This window comes from Oncorhynchus masou, chromosome 32, assembly GCF_036934945.1.
Source record: "Oncorhynchus masou masou isolate Uvic2021 chromosome 32, UVic_Omas_1.1, whole genome shotgun sequence".
NCBI classification, from domain to species: domain Eukaryota; kingdom Metazoa; phylum Chordata; class Actinopteri; order Salmoniformes; family Salmonidae; genus Oncorhynchus; species Oncorhynchus masou.
The window spans coordinates 5,190,521-5,213,020 of NC_088243.1; the positions used below are offsets into that span (position 1 = coordinate 5,190,521).

A 22,500-nucleotide genomic window follows, 5' to 3' on the forward strand; every position below is an offset into this window, starting at 1 on the left:
GGGGAACGAGTGGAGGAGAGGAGAAGGGGGAACGGGTAGATAGGAGGAGGAGAGGGGAACAAGTGGAGGATAGGAGAGGGGAACGAGTGGAGGAGAGGGGAACGAGTGGAGGAGTAGAGAAGGGGGAACAGGTGGATAGGAGGAGGAGAGGGGAGAGGAGGAGAGGGGAATGAGTAGATCGGAGGAGGAGAGGGGAACGAGTAGATCGGAGGAGGAGAGGGGAACGAGTAGATCGGAGGAGGAGAGGGGAACGAGTAGATCGGAGGAGGAGAGGGGAACGAGTAGATAGGAGGAGGAGAGGGGAACGAGTGGAGGAGAGGAGAAGGGGGAACGGGTAGATAGGAGGAGGAGAGGGGAACGGGTAGATAGGAGGAGGAGAGGGGAACGAGTAGATAGGAGGAGGAGAGGGGAACGGGTAGATAGGAGGAGGAGAGGGGAACGAGTAGATCGGAGGAGGAGAGGGGAACGAGTGGAGGAGAGGAGAAGGGGGAACGGGTAGATAGGAGGAGGAGAGGGGAACGAGTGGAGGATAGGAGAGGGGAACGAGTGGAGGAGAGGAGAAGGGGGAACGGGTAGATAGGAGGAGGAGAGGGGAACGGGAGAAGGAGAGGAGAGGGGAACGGGTGGAGGAGAGGGGAACGGGTGGAGGAGAGGAGAGGGGAACGGGTGGAGGAGAGGGGAATGGGTGGAGGAGAGGAGAGGGGAACGGGAGAAGGAGAGGAGAGGGGAACGGGTGGAGGAGAGGGGGGAACGGGTGGAGGAGAGGAGAGGGGAACGGGTGGAGGAGAGGGGAATGGGTGGAGGAGAGGAGAGGGGGAACGGGAGAAGGAGAGGAGAGGGGAACGGGTGGAGGAGAGGGGAACGGGTGGAGGAGAGGAGAGGAGAGGGGAACGGGTGAACATTGACAGAGTAGATAACCATCAAAAGAAGGAGAGCCGGTGGAACAGAGGACAGATACAAACAGAGAAGGGGAGAGGGGGAGGAGACGGGAGGAAGGAGGTAGAGGGGGTGAGGTGGGGGACAGTCCAAGGTGGAACTTTGATGATGCTAAATTTGGCAAAAGGAGGAGAATGGATGTGTGTGTGGGGGGGGACTTGCTGAATAGGCTGTGGTTCCAGTTTCATGGGTCTGAGTTAAACAGCAGAAGAATGAGGAAGGACAGAGAGATGAAGAGAGGACAGAGAGATGAAGAGAGGACAGAGAGATGAAGAGAGGACAGAGAGATGAAGAGAGGACAGAGAGATGAAGAGAGGACAGAGAGATGAAGAGAGGACAGAGAGATGAAGAGAGGACAGAGAGATGAAGAGAGGACAGAGAGATGAAGAGAGGACAGAGAGATGAAGAGAGGACAGAGAGATGAAGAGAGGACAGAGAGATGAAGAGAGGACAGAGAGATGAAGAGAGGACAGAGAGATGAAGAGAGGACAGAGAGATGGTACCTGACTCATTATCAAAACACCCTTTTCTTGGTCCACTTGAAATATGTTTGAGTCTTCTGTGGGTTCGCCCCCAAACTACCTTCTTAAAGACTGTGTGTGTGTGTATTAGGTTAAATGCTGTGTAATGGGCTTCTAAATGATGCAGATGTGACTGTGTTGAATAGCATGTGGTCCCAGAGAGAGTCAGTAATAGAAGAGAGAGAGAGAGAGAGAGAGGAAGGAAGGAGAGATTCAAATGTGAATGCAAGATATTGCTTTGACAAGGACACCCAGGCACCAAGCATCGTCCTCGTCCTCCCACCACCAACCACCCCTACAGCTGTCATACCTCAAAGTCGTTGGCCTTGTTGTAGTGCATGTTGAGGGCTCGGTAGAGCTCAGACTCCCTGCCCACAGACAGGTCCTCGTTGGTGGTCACTCCTTCGTTGATGGCCTGCCGGGCAAACTTCTCCATCTGGATGTAATAGAACTCTCTGAAGTTACTGAACCACTTGATGAGCTGAGACGTGATGCAGCGGTTAAACTGGAGAGAGAGAGAGAGAGTGTGAGAGAGAGAGAGAGAGAGAGACAGAGAGAGAGGGAGAGAGAGACAGAGAGAGAGGGAGAGAGAGACAGAGAGAGAGGGAAAGAGAGCGGGAGAGAGAAGGAGAGAGAGGGAGAGGGAGAGAGAGAGAGAGAGGGAGAGAGAGACAGAGAGAGAGGGAAAGAGAGCGGGAGAGAGAGACAGAGACAGAGGGAAAGAGAGCGGGAGAGAGGAGAGAGGGAGAGGGAGAGAGAGAGAGAGAGAGAGAGAGAGAGGGAAAGAGAGCGAAAGAGAGCGGGAGAGAGAAGGAGAGAGGGAGAGGGAGAGAGAGAAAAAGTGAGCGGGAGAGAGAGGGAGAAAGAGAGAGAGAGAGAGACAGATGGAGGGAGAGGGAGGGGAGAGAGGGAAAGACAGAGAGAGAGAGAGAGAGGGAAAGAGAGCGGGAGAGAGAGGGAGAAAGAGAGACAGAGAGAGAAACAGAGAGAGAGTAATATTGATCATTATTAATTATTATGATTCCATTCCTTGTTCTTGGTCTGTCAGAGAATACATATACATTTTATTCAGTAATATTCAGTAATATTCAGTAATATTAAACTACTGTCTGTTTAAAACATGTTTATACCACAGCATTTTTAAATACTAATTTCTGATTGGTTAGAAGGGCATTCTAGAATAGACAATAAAACAAGAGAACAGAACAGTTGGAAAAGAAAATGTAATCATGATGCAATATGCAGCTTCATATGGAGACTGTACTGGCTACAAAGTTACAGGACGATAAACCTACAACTACACATGGAGACTGTACTGGCTACCAAGTTACAGGAAGATAAACCAACAACTACACATGGAGACTGTACTGGCTACAAAGTTACAGGAAGATAAACCTACAACTACACATGGAGACTGTACTGGCTACAAAGTTACAGGAAGATAAACCAACAACTACACATGGAGACTGTACTGGCTACAAAGTTACAGGAAGATAAACCAACAACTACACATGGAGACTGTACTGGCTACCAAGTTACAGGAAGATAAACCTACATCTACACATGGAGACTGTACTGGCTACAAAGTTACAGGAAGATAAACCAACAACTACACATGGAGACTGTACTGGCTACAAAGTTACAGGAAGATAAACCTACAACTACACATGGAGACTGTACTGGCTACAAAGTTACAGAAAGATAAACCGACAACTACACATGGAGACTGTACTGGCTACAAAGTTACAGAAAGATAAACCGACAACTACACATGGAGACTGTACTGGCTACAAAGTTACAGGAAGATAAAGCTACATCTACACATGGAGACTATACTGGCTACAAAGTTACAGGAAGATAAACCTACAACTACACATGGAGACTGTACTGGCTACAAAGTTACAGGAAGATAAACCTACAACTACACATGGAGACTGTACTGGCTACAAAGTTACAGGAAGATAAACCTACAACTACACATGGAGACTGTACTGGCTACAAAGTTACAGGAAGATAAAGCTACATCTACACATGGAGACTGTACTGGCTACAAAGTTACAGAAAGATAAACCGACAACTACACATGGAGACTGTACTGGCTACAAAGTTACAGAAAGATAAACCGACAACTACACATGGAGACTGTACTGGCTACAAAGTTACGGGAAGATAAAGCTACATCTACACATGGAGACTATACTGGCTACAAAGTTACAGGAAGATAAACCAACAACTACACATGGAGACTGTACTGGCTACAAAGTTACAGGAAGATAAACCTACAACTACACATGGAGACTGTACTGGCTACAAAGTTACAGGAAGATAAACCTACAACTACACATGGAGACTGTACTGGCTACAATGTTACAGGAAGATAAAGCTACAACTACACATGGAGACTGTACTGGCTACAAAGTTACAGGCAGATAAACCAACAACTACACATGGAGACTGTACTGGCTACAAAGTTACAGGAAGATAAACCTACAACTACACATGGAGACTGTACTGGCTACAAAGTTACAGGAAGATAAAGCTACATCTACACATGGAGACTGTACTGGCTACAAAGTTACAGAAAGATAAACCGACAACTACACATGGAGACTGTACTGGCTACAAAGTTACAGAAAGATAAACCGACAACTACACATGGAGACTGTACTGGCTACAAAGTTACGGGAAGATAAAGCTACATCTACACATGGAGACTATACTGGCTACAAAGTTACAGGAAGATAAACCAACAACTACACATGGAGACTGTACTGGCTACAAAGTTACAGGAAGATAAACCTACAACTACACATGGAGACTGTACTGGCTACAAAGTTACAGGAAGATAAACCTACAACTACACATGGAGACTGTACTGGCTACAATGTTACAGGAAGATAAAGCTACATCTACACATGGAGACTGTACTGGCTACAAAGTTACAGGAAGATAAAGCTACAACTACACATGGAGACTGTACTGGCTACAAAGTTACAGGCAGATAAACCAACAACTACACATGGAGACTGTACTGGCTACAAAGTTACAGGAAGATAAAGCTACAACTACACATGGAGACTGTACTGGCTACAAAGTTACAGAAAGATAAACCAACAACTACACATGGAGACTGTACTGGCTACAAAGTTACAGGAAGATAAAGCTACATCTACACATGGAGACTGTACTGGCTACATGAATGAAAAAAATAACTTGATTTAAAAAATATGTGTTGCGTGCGTATGTATTCACCCCCTTTGCTATGAAACCCCTAAATAAGATCTGGTGCAACGAATTACCTTCAGAAGTCACATAATTAATTAAATAAAGTCCACCTGTGTGCAATCTAAGTGTCACATGATCTCAGTATATATACTCCTGTTCTGAAAGGCCCCAGAGACTGCAACACCACCAAGCAAGGGGCACCATGAACACCAAGGAGCTCTCCAAACAGGTCAGGGACAAAGTTGTGGAGAAGTACAGATCAGATCAATGTCTGAAACTTTGAACATCCCACAGAGCACCATTAAATCCATTACTTAAAAAATGAAAAAAAAAAAAAAAACAGTATTCATCACCTTGGTGTTTGTCCTATTTTGTTGCAATTATTTAATAATGTAAGTGGATTTTTATATGATGGACATACATAAAATAGTCCAAATTGGTGAAGTGAAATTTTAAAAATAACTTGTTTCCAAAAATGCAAAAAATAAATAAACATAAAAGTGGTGCTTGCATATGTGTTCACCCCTTTGCTATGAAGCACATCAATAAGATCTGGTGCAACCAATCACCTTCAGAAGTCATATAATTAATTTAATAAAGTTGTGGAGAAGTACAGATCAGATCAATGTCTGAAACTTTGAACATCCCACAGAGCACCATTAAATCCAATACTTAAAAAATGGAAAGAAAATGGCACCACAACAAACCTGCCAAGAGAGGGCTGCCCACCAAAACTCACGGACCAGGCAAGGAGGGCTTTAATCAGAGAGGCAAGAAAGAGACCAAAGATCACCCTGAAGGAGTTGCAAAGCTCCACAACGGAGATTGGAGTATCTGTCCATAGGACCACTTTGAGCTGTACACTCCACAGAGCTGGGCTTTACGGAAGAGTGGCCAGAAAAAAAGCAATTGCTTAAATAAAAAAAATAAGCAAACTCATATGGTGTTCGCCAAAAGGCATGTGGGAGAAAGTTCCCAAACATATGGAAGAAGGTACTCTGGTCAGATGAGACTAAAATTGAGCTTTTTCGCCATCAAAGAAGACACTATGTCTTGCAATTAAACCCAACACCTCTCATCACCCTGAGAACACCATCTCCACACTGAAGCATGGTGGTGGCAGCATCATGCTGTGGGGATGTTTTTCATCGTCAGGGACAAGGAAACTGGTCAGAATTGAAGGAATGTTGGATGGCGCTAAATACCGGGAAATTCTTGAGGGAAACCTGTTTCAGTCTTCCAGAGATTTGAGACTGGGACGGAGGTTCACCTTCCAGCAGCACAATAACACTAATCATACTGCTAAAGCAATACTCTGGTTTAAGGGGAAACATTTAAATGTCTTGGAATGACCTAGTCAAAGTCCAGACCTCAATCCAATTGAGAATCTGTGGTATGACTTAAATATTGCTGTGCACCGAAGGAACCCATCCAACTTGAAGGAGCTGGAGCAGTTTTGCCATGAAGAATTGGCAACAATCCCAGGTGGCTTGATGTGCCAAGCTTATAGAGACATACCACAAGAGACCTGCAGCTGTAATTGCTGGAAAAGGTGGCTCTACAACTTGTTGATTTTGGGGGGTGAATAGTTATGCATGCTCAAGTTTTCAGTTTTTTTTGTTGTCTTACTTCTTGTTTGTTTCACAAGAAAAAATATGTTGTATCTTCAAAGTGGCATGTTGTATAAATCAAATGAAAACGTGCTTCTACACCTGCATTGCTTGCTGTCTGGGGTTTTAAGCTGGGTTTCTGTACAGCACTTTGAGATATCAGCTGATGTACGAAGGGCTATATAAATACATTTGATTTGATATGAAACAAACCCCCCCAAAATCTATTTTATTTCCAGGTTGAAAGGCAATAAAATAGGAACAATGCCAAGGAGGGTGAATACTTCCTGTAGATCAACACAACAGTATTTATACCGGTAAATGTGTGCTTTAATAATTTTGCACGCCCAATTTTTCAGTTTTTGATTTGTTAAAAAAGTTTGAAATATCCAATAAATGTCGTTCCACTTCATATAATTGTGTCCCACTTGTTGTTGATTCTTCACAAAAAAATACAGTTTTATATCTTTATGTTTGAAGCCTGAAATGTGGCAAAAGGTCGCAAAGTTCAAGGGGGCCGAATACTTTCGCAAGGCACTGTATTATATTACATAGTATATTATATAACATATTATATTATATTACATGTTATATTACATATTATATTACATTACATAGTATATTATATTACATATTACATTACATATTATATTACATAGTATATTATATTACATATTATATTACATAGTATATTATATTACATATTATATTACATATTATATTACATAGTATATTATATTACATATTATATTACATATTATATTACATAGTATATTATATTACATATTATATTACATAGTATATTATATTACACATTATATTACATAGTATATTATATTACATATTATATTACATATTACATTACATATTATATTACATAGTATATTATATTACATATTATATTACATAGTATATTATATTACATATTATATTACATATTATATTACATAGTATATTATATTACATATTATATTACATAGTATATTATATTACATATTATATTACATAGTATATTATATTACATATTATATTACATAGTATATTATATTACACATTATATTACATAGTATATTATATTACATATTATATTACATAGTATATTATATTACATATTATATTACATACTATATTATATTACATATTATATTACATAGTATATTATATTACATATTATATTACATATTATATTACATAGTATATTATATTGCATGTTATATTACATATTATATTATATTACATATTATATTACTTATTATATTACATAGTATATTACATATTATATTATATTACATGTTATATTATATTACCTATTATATTATATTACATATTATATTACATATTATATTATATTACATATTATATTATATCAACCATTATATTATATTATATTACCTATTATATTATATTACATATTAAATTATATTACATGTTATATTATGGGGCGGCATGGTAGCCTAGTGGTTAGAGCGTCGGAATAGTAACCGGAAGGTTGCGAGTTCAAATCCCTGAGCTGACAAGGTACAAATCTGTCGTTCTGCCCCTGAACAGGCAGTTAACCCACTGTTCCCAGGCTGTCATTGAAAATAAGAATTTGTTCTTAACTGACTTGCCTGGATAAATAAAGGAAAAAAATTACATATTATATTATATTACATAGTATATTATATTACCCATTATATTATATTACATAGTATATTATATTACATATTATATTATATAGTATATTATATTATATAGTATATTATATTACATATTATATTATATAGTATATTATATTACATAGTATATTATATTACATATTATATTAGATGTTATGTTATATTACATAGTATATTATATTACCCATTATATTATATTATATTACCTATTATATTATATTACCTATTATATTATATTACATATTATATTATATAGTATATTATATTACATAGTATATTATATTACATATTATATTAGATGTTATGTTATATTACATAGTATATTATATTACATAGTATATTATATTACATATTATATTACATATTATATTACATAGTATATTATATTACATAGTATATTATATTACATATTATATTATATTAGATGTTATATTACATAGTATATTATATTACATAGTATATTATATTACATAGTATATTATATTACATATTATATTATATTACATATTATATTATATTACCTATTATATTATATTACATATTACATAGTATATTATATTACATAGTATATTATATTACATATTATATTATATTAGATGTTATATTATATTAGATGTTATATTATATTACACTTTATATGTTACATATTCTCTTTAGTAATACTACATAACATTGTCTGTGTGATGTCCCTGCTCTTACTACACTACAGGGAGGTGTGTGTGTGTGTGTGTGTGTGGGGTGGGGGTGTTTAGTGGAGGGGAAAAACAGCTTTGACATGGAGATTAGAACAGGCATTGTTACAAGACATTGTCTCATAGGAACAAGGGAGAGTGGGGGAACAAGGCAACGGGAGGGGGGAGGAGAGGAAGGATAGATGGAGGGAGAGGGAGAGGGAAAGAGCAACGGAGGCATTTTTCAGCGATGGTCAGAGGGTGACAACATGAAGAATAAGTGGGCATGTTTTAGCGGTGTGTGTGTGTGTGTGTGTGTGTGTGTGTGTGTGTGAAGGGTGCAACGGAGAGCTTTAGAGAGGCTTCGTGTCAGGTTGGAAAGAAAGAGAGACGGACAAAAGAGCAACGCAACAATTCAGCAATTAACACTCACACACACTAAACACACACACACACACACACAATGGGCATATGGTCAAACACACTCATACATCGAAGCATGCACACACCCACACACACACACACACACACACACACACACACACACACACACACACACACACACACACACACACACACACACACACACACACACACACACACACAATGGGCATATGGTCAAACACACTCATACATCGAAGCATGCACACACCCACACACACACACACAGACACACACACAATGGGCATATGGTCAAACACACTCATACATCGAAGCATGCACACACCCACACACACACACACACAATGGGCATATGGTCAAACACACTCATACATCGAAGCATGCACACACCCACACACACACACACACACACACACACACACACACACACACACACACACACACACACACACACACACACACACACACACACACACACACACACACACACACACAATGGGCATATGGTCAAACACACTCATACATCGAAGCATGCACACACATGTTGAGCAGACTAAGACTGTATTGTTGACTGAAAGCATTGCATTGCTCTATACCTAAATATAATCAAAATATATCTGAATAAATGTGTATTTATTTCATCAATAAATATTTTTTTATTTTCATGTTATGCAAACATTACTTGTCCTTTTTGTAATGTTGCAGTAACGTTGTAGTGATGTTGTATTGACGTTGTAGTGATGTTGTAGTTAACGTTGTAGTGACGTTGTAGTTGTAGTGACGTTGTAGTGACGTTGTAGTGATGTTGTAGTTAACGTTGTAGTGACGTTGTAGTTGTAGTGACGTTGTAGTGACGTTGTAGTGACGTTGTAGTGACGTTGTAGTGATGTTGTAGTTAACGTTGTAGTGACGTTGTAGTTGTAGTGACGTTGTAGTGACGTTGTAGTGACGTTGTATTGACGTTGTAGTGATGTTGTACTTAACGTTGTAGTGACGTTGTAGTTGTAGTGACGTTGTAGTGACGTTGTATTGACGTTGTATTGCCGTTGTAGTGATGTTGTAGTTCACGTTGTAGTGACGTTGTAGTTGTAGTGACGTTGTAGTGACGTTGTAGTGACGTTGTAGTTGTAGTGATGTTGCAGTAACGTTGTAGTGACGTTGTAGTAACGTTGTAGTGATGTTGTAGTGATGTTTTAGTTAACGTTGTAGTGACGTTGTAGTTGTTGTAGTGACGGTGTAGTGACGTTGTAGTGATGTTGCGGTAACGTTGTAGTGACGTTGTAGTAACGTTGTAGTGATGTTTTAGTTAACGTTGTAGTGATGTTGTAGTTGTTGTAGTGACGTTGTAGTGACATTGTAGTAACGTTGTGGTTAATGTTGTAGTGACGTAGTAACACTGTAGTGACGTTGTTGTGACGTTGTAGTTAATGCTGTAGTGACGTTGTAGTGATGTTATAGTAACGTTATATTGATGTTGTAGTGACAGACACTAGCAGGCCCTGACTTCCAGAAGCCTTTCCCACGGGACGGATACGACACACAGAGAAACAAATGACATTCCCAAACACACACACACACACGAGCATGCTGAAAACACACACAAACACACATACCAAACTAACCCCCACTAACCCCCACTAACCTATTACTCCACGATCAGCACAAACAAAAAAGACAGACAGATATAGAGACAGACAGATATAGAGATAGATATAGAGATAGATATAGAGACAGACAGATATAGAGACAGACAGATATAGAGACAGACAGATATAGAGATAGATATAGAGACAGACAGATATAGAGATAGATATAGAGACAGACAGATATAGAGACAGACAGATATAGAGACAGATATAGAGACAGACAGATATAGAGATAGATATAGAGACAGACAGATATAGAGACAGACAGATATAGAGACAGATATAGAGACAGACAGATATAGAGACAGACAGATATAGAGACAGACAGATATAGAGAGAGACAGATATAGAGACAGATAGATAGAGAGAGAGACAGATATAGAGACAGACAGATATAGAGACAGATATAGAGACAGACAGATATATAGAGAGACAGATATAGAGACAGATATAGAGACAGACAGATATAGAGACAGATAGATATAGAGACAGACAGACATAGAGACAGACAGATATAGAGACAGACAGATATAGAGACAGATAGATATAGAGACAGACAGATATAGAGATAGATATAGAGACAGACATATATAGAGACAGATATAGAGACAGACATATATAGAGACAGATATAGAGACAGACAGATATAGAGATAGATATAGAGACAGACAGATATAGAGACAGATATAGAGACAGACAGATAAAGAGACAGACAGATATAGAGACAGATATAGAGACAGACAGATATAAAGACAGATATAGAGACAGACAGATAAAGAGACAGACAGATATAGAGACAGATATAGAGACAGACAGATATAGAGACAGATATAGAGACAGACATATATAGAGACAGATATAGAGATAGATATAGAGACAGACATATATAGAGACAGATATAGAGATAGATATAGAGACAGACATATATAGAGACAGATATAGAGACAGACAGATATAGAGATAGATATAGAGACAGACAGATATAGAGACAGATATAGAGATAGATATAGAGACAGATATAGAGACAGACAGATATAGAGACAGACAGATATAGAGACAGATATAGAGACAGACAGATATAGAGAGAGACAGATATAGAGACAGACAGATATAGAGACAGACAGATAAAGAGACAGACAGATATAGAGACAGACAGATATAGAGACAGACAGATATAGAGACAGACAGATATAGAGACAGACAGATGTAGAGACAGACAGATATAGAGACAGATATAGAGACAGACAGATATAGAGACAGACAGATATAGAGATAGATATAGAGACAGACAGATATAGAGACAGACAGATGTAGAGACAGACAGATATAGAGACAGATATAGAGACAGACAGATATAGAGACAGACAGATACAGAGACAGACAGATATAGATACAGACAGATATAGAGACAGACAGATATAGAGACAGACAGATAAAGAGACAGGCAGATATAGAGACAGACAGATAAAGAGACAGATATAGAGACAGACAGATGTAGAGACAGATATAGAGACAGACAGATATAGAGACAGACAGATATAGAGACAGACAGATATAGAGACAGACAGATAAAGAGACAGACAGATATAGAGACAGATATAGAGACAGACAGATATAGAGACAGACAGATAAAGAGACAGACAGATATAGAGACAGACAGATATAGAGACAGACAGATAAAGAGACAGATATAGAGACAGACAGATGTAGAGACAGATATAGAGACAGACAGATATAGAGACAGATATAGAGACAGACAGATGTAGAGACAGATATAGAGACAGACAGATATAGAGACAGACAGATGTAGAGACAGATATAGATACAGACAGATGTAGAGACAGACAGATATAGAGATAGATATAGAGACAGACAGATAAAGAGACAGACAGATATAGAGACAGACAGATATAGAGACAGATATAGAGACAGACAGATGTAGAGACAGATATAGAGACAGACAGATATAGAGACAGACAGATGTAGAGACAGATATAGATACAGACAGATGTAGAGACAGACAGATATAGAGATAGATATAGAGACAGACAGATAAAGAGACAGACAGATATAGAGACAGACAGATAAAGAGACAGGCAGATATAGAGACAGACAGATATAGAGACAGACAGATATAGAGACAGACAGATAAAGAGACAGACAGATATAGAGACAGACAGATATAGAGACAGATATAGAGACAGACAGATATAGAGACAGACAGATATAGATACAGACAGATAAAGAGACAGACAGATATAGATACAGACAGATATAGAGACAGATAGATATAGAGACAGACAGATATAGAGACAGACAGATGTAGAGACAGACAGATATAGAGACAGACAGATATAGAGACAGATATAGAGACAGATATAGAGACAGACAGATGTAGAGACAGACAGGGTAAAGGAGAGAGAAAACAGCTGAGCTCGGGAGAATGCCAGGTGGAGTTTGTGATGAAAAGAGAGAGAGTGTCATCCCTATTGTGTTTCCCTGACAGGGTTTTTCAGTGGAGGGAAGCCCTGAGGGGAGGTGTTAGGGAGAAACAAACACACACATTACATTTCAAATCCACTTCCAAATGTTCCTAACTGAAAAGAGGAGAATTGTCTGTAATTTCAGTACACTTTGTGAATTGTCTGGAATTCACCCCGACCTGATTTACATCTCCCACAGAGAGAGACATCAGAAGGCTGTTGATGGTACATTTAGAGACATCAGAATGCTGTTGATGGTACATTTAGAGACATCAGAAAGATGTTGATGGCGGGGACGTTTAGAGACATCAGAAAGATGTTGATGGTACATTTAGAGACATCAGAAAGATGTTGATGGTGGGGACGTTTAGAGACATCAGAAAGATGTTGATGGTACATTTAGAGACATCAGAAAGATGTTGATGGTGGGGACGTTTAGAGACATCAGAAAGATGTTGATGGTACATTTAGAGACATCAGAAGGCTGTTGATGGTACATTTAGAGACATCAGAAAGATGTTGATGGTGGGGACGTTTAGAGACATCAGAAAGATGTTGATGGTACATTTAGAGACATCAGAAGGCTGTTGATGGTGGGGACGTTTAGAGACAACAGAGGGATGTTGATGGTACATTTAGAGACATCAGAAAGATGTTGATGGTACATTTAGAGACATCAGAGGGATGTTGATGGTACATTTAGAGACATCAGAAAGATGTTGATGGTGGGGGACGTTAAGGGACATCATAAGGATGTTGATGGTACATTTAGAGACATCAGAGGGATGTTGATGGTACATTTAGAGACATCAGAAGGCTGTTGATGGTACATTTAGAGACATCAGAAAGATGTTGATGGTACATTTAGAGACATCAGAAGGATGTTGATGGTGGGGGACGTTAAGGGACATCATAAGGATGTTGATGAGACGTTTAGATTGGAAATACTAACCTCCATCTTTGGATTATCATTTTATTTGATGCTATTTTATTTAAATGACTTTGATTGGGATCAGATTTTTAACAGCATTTATAAAATAATTAAATTTCAATAGATATTCTAGGTAATTCAGTGAAGGGCAAATTTCTATCAAATGGAACTCTTCATTATTCACTCTGTCTAGTAGCTACCAGACTCTAGTATGTCTTCTGAGTTGGGGTGTGTGTGTGTGTGTGTGTGTGTGTGTGTGTGTGTGTGTGTGTGTGTGTGTGTGTGTGTGTGTGTGTGTGTGTGTGTGTGTGTGTGTGTGTGTGGGTGTGTGTGTGTGTGTGGAGTCAGAAGGGGGTATCTTGGCTATAACAAGGGTGTAATTATAGTTAACTTCTCGTCACTACAGAGATCTAACAAGCTCTCAAACAAGGTCTTAATTACACTTCCTCAACATATACCACACTGTGTGTGTGTGTGTCTGTGTGTGTGCGTGCGTGCGTGTGTGTGTGCGTGTGTGTGTGTGCGTGCGTGCGTGCGTGCGTGTGTGTGTGTGTGTGTGTGTGATACCACTCACAAACCCAGACGTCTCATCACAGAGATGATGGGTCAGGTCAAAACGACAATCGCTTTCACTATGTAATTAGTGTGTGTGTGTCTCTATAGAAGCATTTCACTGGTGACCTACCCCCCCCCCTCCCCCTCCCCCACACACACCAGTGTCACCAGTGTTTCCACAGTTACGGCTGACAGTGACGACTTGTGAGAATCAACAACCTTAGCATCATCAACTCAGTTTTTATTTTTTTTGGGGTGAGAAGGTGTCAAAGTTCACAGTTAGCCATTGTTCTGTAAATGTATAGGGTTGAAAAGCACCAGTGGCCTGGCTTTGGCCCCAAGTGAGAGCAGGTATGTCGGAGCCATGACCCAGTGAGGGTAGCCTAGTGGTTAGAGTGTAGAGGTGGCAGGTAGCCTAGTGGTTAGAGTGTAGAGGTGGCAGGTAGCCTAGTGGTTAGAGTGTAGAGGTGGCAGGTAGCCTAGTGGTTAGAGTGTAGAGGTGGCAGGTAGCCTAGTGGTTAGAGTGTAGAGGTGGGCAGGGTAGCCTAGTGGTTAGAGTGTAGAGGCGGCAGGTAGTCTAGTGGTTAGAGTGTAGAGGCGGCAGGTAGCCTAGTGGTTTAGAGTGTAGAGGCGGCAGGTAGCCTAGTGGTTAGAGTGTAGAGGTGGCAGGTAGCCTAGTGGTTAGAGCGTTGGACTAGTAACCTGAAGGTTGCAAGTTCAAACTCCCGAGCTGATAAGGTACAAATCTGTCGTTCTGCCCCTGAACAGGCAGTTAACCTACTGTTATCCTAGGCTGTCATTGAAAATAAGAATTTGTTCTTAAAACTGACTTGCCTAGTTAAATAAAGCTTTTTAAAAGACCCGAAGCTAGACCCAGGAGATGGAACCTAGAAAATTGAGCGTTTTGGGTAAAACACCTGCCTGGATGAATCCTGGATGGAATGTGTTGTCTGTGTGAGTGTATGTGTACTGTATATCTGTGTGTGTGTGTGTACTGTATCTCTGGGTGTGTGTGTACTGTATATCTGTGTGTGTGTGTGTACTGTATCTCTGGGTGTGTGTGTACTGTATATCTGTGTGTGTGTGTGTACTGTATCTCTGGGTGTGTGTGTACTGTATATCTGTGTGTGTGTGTACTGTATCTCTGGGTGTGTGTGTACTGTATCTCTGGGTGTGTGTGTGTACTGTATCTGTGTGTGTGTGTGCGTACTGTATATCGGTGTGTGTATGTGTACTGTATCTCTGGATGTGTGTGTGTGTGTGTGTGTGTGTGGTTTTGTGTAACTGTGTGTGTGTGTGTGTGTGTGCGCGCGCGTGTGTGAGTGTGTGTGTGTGTGGGTGTGTGTGTGTATCTGTGTGTGTACTGTATCTCTGGGTGTGTGTGGTTTTGTGTAGCTGTGTGTGTGTGTGTGTGTGTGTGTGTGTTCATGCGTGTGTAAGAACAGTCAGTATAACCCACTTCCCACAGTAACGATCACCTATTCCCAGAGCCTCCCTCTCTATTCAAACCCAATTAGGTGGTAATTTATGCCTAATTCCCCCACAACAACTAGCTGATCCCCCCCCCCCCCAACACATGCTGACTATCGTTCTCATGGAGCGAGGGAGGGGGGGGCAGAGGGAGAGAGAAAGAGAGAGAGAGGGAGAAAGAGTCAGAGAGAGAGAGATGCCCATATTAGAGAGAAATATTTCCCTCAGATTACACAGATCCACAAAGAATTCAAAAACAAACCTGATTTTGATAAACTCTCATATCTACTGGGTGAAATACCACAGTGTGCCATCGCAGCAGCAAGATTCGTGACCTGTTGCCACAAGAAAAGGGCAACCAGTGAAGAACACACACCATTGTAAATACAACCCATATTTATGCTTATTTATTTCCCTTGTGTTCTTTAACCATTTGTATCTTGTTACAACACTGTATATATATATATATAATATGACATTTGAAATGTATTTATTCTTTTGGAACTTTTGTTTACTGTTAATTTATATATATATATATATATATATATATATATATATATAGAGAGAGAGAGAGAGAGAGAGAGAGAGAGAGAGAGAGAGAGAGAGAGAGAGAGAGAGAGAGAGAGAGAGAAGGAGAGGGAGAGAGACGTCAAGACAGAGTAGGAGAGAGAGAGACATAAAGACAGAGTAGGAGAGAGAGAGAGACATAAAGACAGAGTAGGAGAGAGAGAGAGACGTGAAGACAGAGTAGGAGAGAGAGAGAGACGTCAAGACAGAGTAAGAGAGAGAGAGACGTCAAGACAGAGTAGCAGAGAGAGAGAGACGTCAAGACAGAGTAGGAGAGAGAGAGAGACATAAAGACAGAGTAGGAGAGAGAGAGACATAAAGACAGAGTAGGAGAGAGAGAGAGACGTGAAGACAGAGTAGCAGAGAGAGAGAGACGTGAAGACAGAGTAGCAGAGAGAGAGAGACGTGAAGACAGAGTAGGAGAGAGAGAGAGAGACAGAGACCTGACCCTGATTTGGGGTACAGTATGTTAATGACGTTGGCAACGAATGCCATGACACCATTAGACAGGACAATGCAAAAGGACACACACATACATGACATAGTTAGGCTGTGATCTAGACAGGTTCCTGACAGGGGAGAGCTTGGGGCAGAAAGTAAGTGCCAAGGTGAACGTGACATTTCTAGATCAAGGGAAACACTTGCTGCAGCGTTACTTTGACTATGTCCACTTCCTGGTACAGAAGCGCCGTTACGTTCATCAAGAAAAACCTACAGACAGCTCAGAATAAAATGTCAAGGGTCATAGTTCATCAAGAGGAAACTACAGACAGCCAAGAATAAAATGTCAAGGGTCATAGTTCATCAAGAGGAAACTACAGACAGCTCAGACTAAAATGTCAAGGGTCATAGTTCATCAAGAGGAAACTACAGACAGCTCAGAATAAAATGTCAAGGGTCATAGTTCATCAAGAGGAAACTACAGACAGCTCAGAATAAAACGTCGAGGGTCATTCTGAATCTTATCCCTCAGGTTCTTGTTGGTCCTTCTCAGCTCAGCTACTACTACTACTATGAGTTGATAAAGGGGTCAATGAGCTGAAGTTGGGATTGGCCCATAAAACATTGTATGGTACAGTCCCCCTGTATCTAAAGATGTATAATAGTTATGCTAGGGACTCCCACTACGCCACCGAGAGACACCGAGAGACACCGAGAGACAGTGAGAGATAGTGAGAGACACCGAGAGACAGGGAGAGACACCGAGAGACACCGAGAGACACTGAGAGACAGTGAGAGACAGAGAGAGACACCGAGAGACACCGAGAGATAGTGAGAGACACAGAGAGACACCGAGAGACAAGGAGAGACACTGAGAGACAGTGAGAGACAGGGAGAGACAGGGAGAGACAGGGAGAGACACTGAGCGACACTGAGAGACACTGAAAGACAGTGAGAGACACAGAGAGACACTGAGAGACAGTGAGAGACAGGGAGAGACACCGAGAGACAGGGAGAGACACTGAGCGACACTGAGAGACACTGAGAGACACTGAGAGACACTGGGAGACACTGTGAGACACTGAGAGACAGTGAGAGACACCGAGAGACAGTGAGAGACACAGAGAGACACCGAGAGACAAGGAGAGACACTGAGAGACAGTGAGAGACAGGGAGAGACACCGAGAGACAGGGAGAGACACTGAGCGACACTGAGAGACACTGAGAGACAGTGAGAGACACAGAGAGACACTGAGAGACACCGAGAGACACAGAGAGACAGTGAGAGACATTGAGAGACAGTGAGAGACACTGAGAGACATTGAGAGACACTGAGAGACACTGGGAGACACTGTGAGACACTGAGAGACAGTGAGAGACACTGGGAGACAGTGAGAGACAGGGAGAGACACTGAGAGACACTGAGAGACAGTGAGAGACACTGAGAGACAGTGAGAGACAGTGAGAGACACAGAGAGACAGTGAGAGACACTGAGAGACACCGAGAGACACCGAGAGACACAGAGAGACAGTGAGAGACACTGAGAGACATTGAGAGACACTGGGAGACACTGAGAGACAGTAGAAGACAGTGAGAGACACTGACAGACAGTGAGAGACACTGAGAGACACCGAGAGACAGTGAGAGACACTGAGAGACATTGAGAGACACTGAGAGACACTGGGAGACACCGAGAGACACTGGGAGACACTGAGAGACAGTTGAAGACAGTGAGAGACACAGAGAGACAGTGAGAGACACTGAGAGACACCGAGAGACACCGAGAGACACAGAGAGACAGTGAGAGACACTGAGAGACATTGAGAGACACTGGGAGACACTGAGAGACACTGGGAGACACTGAGAGACAGTAGAAGACAGTGAGAGACACTGAGAGACAGTGAGAGACACTGAGAGACACCGAGAGACAGTGAGAGACACTGAGAGACATTGAGAGACACTGAGAGACACTGGGAGACACCGAGAGACACTGGGAGACACTGAGAGACAGTAGAAGACAGTGAGAGACAGTGAGAGATACAGAGAGACAGTGAGAGACACTGAGAGACACCGAGAGACACCGAGAGACACAGAGAGACAGTGAGAGACACTGAGAGACATTGAGAGACACTGGGAGACACTGAGAGACACTGAGAGACACTGGGAGACACTGAGAGACAGTAGAAGACAGTGAGAGACACTGAGAGACAGTGAGAGACACTGAGAGACATTGAGAGACACTGAGAGACACTGGGAGACACTGAGAGACACTGGGAGACACTGAGAGACAGTAGAAGACAGTGAGAGACATTGAGAGACACCGAGAGACAGTGAGAGACACAGAGAGCCACCGAGAGACAAGGAGAGACACTGAGAGACAGTGAGAGACAGGGAGAGACACCGAGAGACAGGGAGAGACACTGAGAGACACTGGGAGACACTGAGAGACACTGGGAGACACTGAGAGACACTGGGAGACATTGAGAGACACCGAGAGACACCGAGAGACGCCGGGAGACAATGAGAGACACCGAGAGACATCGAGATGCACCGGGAGACACTGGGAGACACTGGGAGACACCGAGAGACACCGGGAGACACCGGGAGACACTGAGAGACACCGGGAGACACCGAGAGACACCGAGAGACACCGAGTGACACCGAGAGACACCGGGAGACACCGAGAGACACTGAGAGACACTGGGAGACACTGAGAGACAGTAGAAGACAGTGAGAGACACTGAGAGACACCGAGAGACACCGAGTGACACCGAGAGACACCGAGAGACACCGAGTGACACCGAGAGACACCGGGAGACACTGAGAGACACTGAGAGACACTGGGAGACACTGAGAGACAGTAGAAGACAGTGAGAGACACTGAGAGACACCGAGAGACACAGAGAGACAGTGAGAGACACTGAGAGACATTGAGAGACACTGAGAGACACTGGGAGACACTGAGAGACACTGGGAGACACTGAGAGACAGTAGAAGACATTGAGAGACACCGAGAGACAGTGAGAGACACAGAGAGACACCGAGAGACAAGGAGAGACACTGAGAGACAGTGAGAGACAGGGAGAGACACCGAGAGACAGGGAGAGACACTGAGCGACACTGAGAGACACTGGGAGACACTGAGAGACACTGTGAGACACTGGGAGACATTGAGAGACACCGAGAGACACTGAGAGACACTGAGAGACACTGGGAGACACCGGGAGACACTGGGAGACACTGAGAGACACTGGGAGACATTGAGAGACACCGAGAGACACCGAGAGACACCGGGAGACATTGAGAGACACCGAGAGACACCGAGAGACACCGAGAGACACTGGGAGACACCGAGATGCACCGGGAGACACCGGGAGACACCGGGAGACACCGAGAGACACCGAGAGACACCGAGAGACACCGGGAGACACCGAGAGACACTGGGAGACACTGGGAGACACTGAGAGACAGTGCCACAGATTTTGTGCCATTTCGATTTAAGAGCTGGCCAGTAATGACTGTAGAAAATGCTCAAATGAATGTTATATTATTTTCTACTAACACAACTACTACTACTACTACTACTACTACTACTACTACTACTACTACTACTACTACTACTACCACTACTACTACTACTACTACTACCACTACTACTACTACCACTACTACCACTACCACTACTACTACCACTACCACTACTACTACCACTACTACTACTACTATAATGAATGTTATATTATATTATTATTATTAATATTTTATTTTATTTATATTTTTACACAACTGCTCAAAGAAAGAGATTTTGTTAAACGAGAAATACTTTTTTTCTCTATCAAAAAGGTAAGGGGGTCATATTTATTGACACCCTAAAGATTTGTACAAATAAAGTAGTCAAAGGTTTAGTATTTGGTGGCATATTGCAACCACGCAATGACGACATCCAGCTTGGGACTCTACAAACTTATTGGATGTATTTGCAGTTTGTTTTGGTTGTGTTTCTGATTATTTTGTGTCCAATAGAGATCAATGGTGAATAATATAGTGTGTCATTTTGGAGTCACTTTAAAATTGTAAATAATAATAGAATGCTTCTTAAACACCGCAGGGTAGCCTAGTGGTTAGAGCGTTGGACTCGTGGCCGGAAGGTTGCGAGTTCAAACCCCCGAGCTGACAAGGTGCAAATCTGTCGTTCTGCCCCTGAACAGGCAGTTAACCCACTGTTCCCCGGTAGGCCGTCATTGAAAATAAGAATTTGTTCTTAACTGACTTGCCTGGTTAAATAAAGGTAACATTAATGTGGATGCTAACAGGAGTATGGATAACCTGAAATTTATTGTGAATAATGATGAGTGAGAAAGGAGGGTGAAATATCATACCCCCAAGACATGCTAACCTCTCCCATTATTGGTAATGGTGAGCGGTTTCCTTCCTCTCCGGTAACTCAGTTAGGAAGGACACCTGCATCTTTGTAGTGACTGGGTGTATTGATAACTTCACCGCTCAAAGGGATATTCAATGTCTGCTTTTTTGTTTACCCATCTACCAATAGTTGCCTTTGTTTGCAAACCATTGGAAAACCTCCCTGGTCTTTGTGGTTAAATCTGTGTTTGGAATTCACTGTTGGACTGAGGGACCTTACAGATAATTGTATGTGTGGGGTACAGAGATGAGGGACCTTACAGATAATTGTATGTGTGAGGTCACCAAGATGAGGGACCTTACAGATAATTGTATGTGTGAGGTCACCGAGATGAGGGACCTTACAGATAATTGTATGTGTGGGGTCACAGAGATGAGGGACCTTACTGATAATTGTATTTTTGGGGTACAGAGATGAGGGACCTTACAGATAATTGTATGTGTTGGGGTACAGAGATGAAGGACCTTACAGATAATTGTATGTGTGGGGTACAAAGATGAAGGACCTTACAGATAATTGTATGTGTTGGGGTACAGAGATGAAGGACCTTACAGATAATTGTATGTGTGGGGTACAGAGATGAGGGACCTTACAGATAATTGTATGTGTGGGGTACAGAGATGAGGTAGTCATTTAAAAAACAAACATTTTAAACACTACTATTGCACACAAAGTGAGTCCATGCAACTTACTTTGTGACTTGTCAAGGACATTTTTACTCCTGAACTTATTAAACAAAAAGATTGAATAGTTACTGACATCAAGACATTTGTAAACATTTCTAAAAAAAACACATTTCCACTTTGACATTATGGGGTATTGTGTATAGATCAGTGACTCAAAAAAAAATCTACATTTAATCCTTTATAAATTCAGGCTGAAACACAACAAAACATCTATAAAATCATGAGGTGTGATGTGCTTTGCGAAGGTGCTGTAGCCATTGTGACGCAATCATAT

At 41.6% G+C, this 22,500-nt stretch overlaps 1 pseudogene; it reads right to left on the reverse strand.

The window, feature by feature from the left end:
• The window catches only part of LOC135525494 (prospero homeobox protein 1-like), a 78,551-nt pseudogene that overhangs the window by 22,519 nt on the left and 33,532 nt on the right, over window positions 1-22,500 (reverse strand).